This window comes from Penaeus monodon, chromosome 25 (assembly GCF_015228065.2).
Source record: "Penaeus monodon isolate SGIC_2016 chromosome 25, NSTDA_Pmon_1, whole genome shotgun sequence".
Taxonomy (NCBI): Eukaryota; Metazoa; Arthropoda; class Malacostraca; order Decapoda; family Penaeidae; genus Penaeus; species Penaeus monodon.
The window spans coordinates 41320373-41321764 of NC_051410.1; positions in this window are offsets into that span (position 1 = coordinate 41320373).

The window sequence follows — 1392 nt, forward strand, 5'->3', positions numbered from 1 at the left end:
TTAAGGACTGTGGCTAGAAATACTAAATCCTAATTGGCATCTGGGCTTGAGAAGAGAGATCTGTGTGGGGGTGGGGGTGTGTGGGGGGGATTAGAGTGGATTTTATTTACTCAAATTTTATCTACTTGAGCTGCAATTCCACCGTAGATACTAAGGGGACTTAATAAGCAAATATGTACATGATTGAAATAAAACTGATTGAGAGGGAGAAGGGCGAGGGTTGGAAAGTTTGTTTGCAGCAGTTGGAAAAATGGGAAAAACTAAAAAGTAAACGGAAGCAGACACTGAAGAGGAGCAGGGAATAACAAGAAACAAGTAAAGTAAAAAATAAATTGTCATTTCTCTTTCAGAATATGTAAGGGTCTTCAGTTAGCATCAGCAGTTACTGGACCAAGTGATCAAAACAATATCATCTTCTAATTTAATTACAGAAACCTAAGCAAGGATAGTTCTAACCTCACTTTCGTAAAATGATAATGCAATGCATTATCCTTTTCCACTGCAAGATACGCGAGATAAAATCCTGTAATTAATATGCTAGATACCGTCAAACCCTAAAAGCTAATTATGCACTAACAAAGCATTTGGATTACAGTCAGGAATTCCACTAATTAAAGCCAGTCACGAGAAGCAAAACAGAAGTTCCTGTCTTTAAAATAAACCGGGAGTTCATTTCAGACTTTCGAACGCAACGTCGGTTTAAACAGACAACAAACAAAAGTAGAGTTCAGTTTAAAATTACCTAAAATATCGCTCATAATGTTATTTTTTAGTCAGGGACATCAACACGCTTGACAATACTTTTTTTTTACGAATTGCAGACGTTACAGTGAATCTTCTCATGGAATAATCATCATACATTCATTATATCCTTTGCATAAAGTAATCGGTCTTTTTTATTTCTCATTAATTATTCAATTACTATATCACGTTACATTTTCTTATCAATTGCTTCAATACTACCTCATCTTACGATGGAAACCCGCAAAGAGCAACAGAGTGCGAATTGTTGCCGACTCAAAGAACTCCCAATTTCCCAAAGGCGGCGAGGTGGGCGCGACGGGCTTGGGGCGTGTTATCAGCCCTCACCTCCAGGCCTCGCGCTCACCCGGGCGGAAGTGGAGCCTCCTTTCACCCGCGCAGTTCACCCGCTCCTCTCGCTGGGAAACGATAAGAAACCGATACGAGGGCGGGTCGATATATTCGTGAAACATTGCTTGGGGAGTGCGGTGTATTTAATCATTAGAAGGGCTTAATTTGGTCGCTCGTTTAATTTTGGGGAGCAATGCTTAAGAGGAAGGGAGGGGGTAGTTTCATTTATATTATGAATGGAATTTGATGGTAAATTAATCGTGTGATGTGTTTGAAATTCAAATTCAAATACAAAGACAC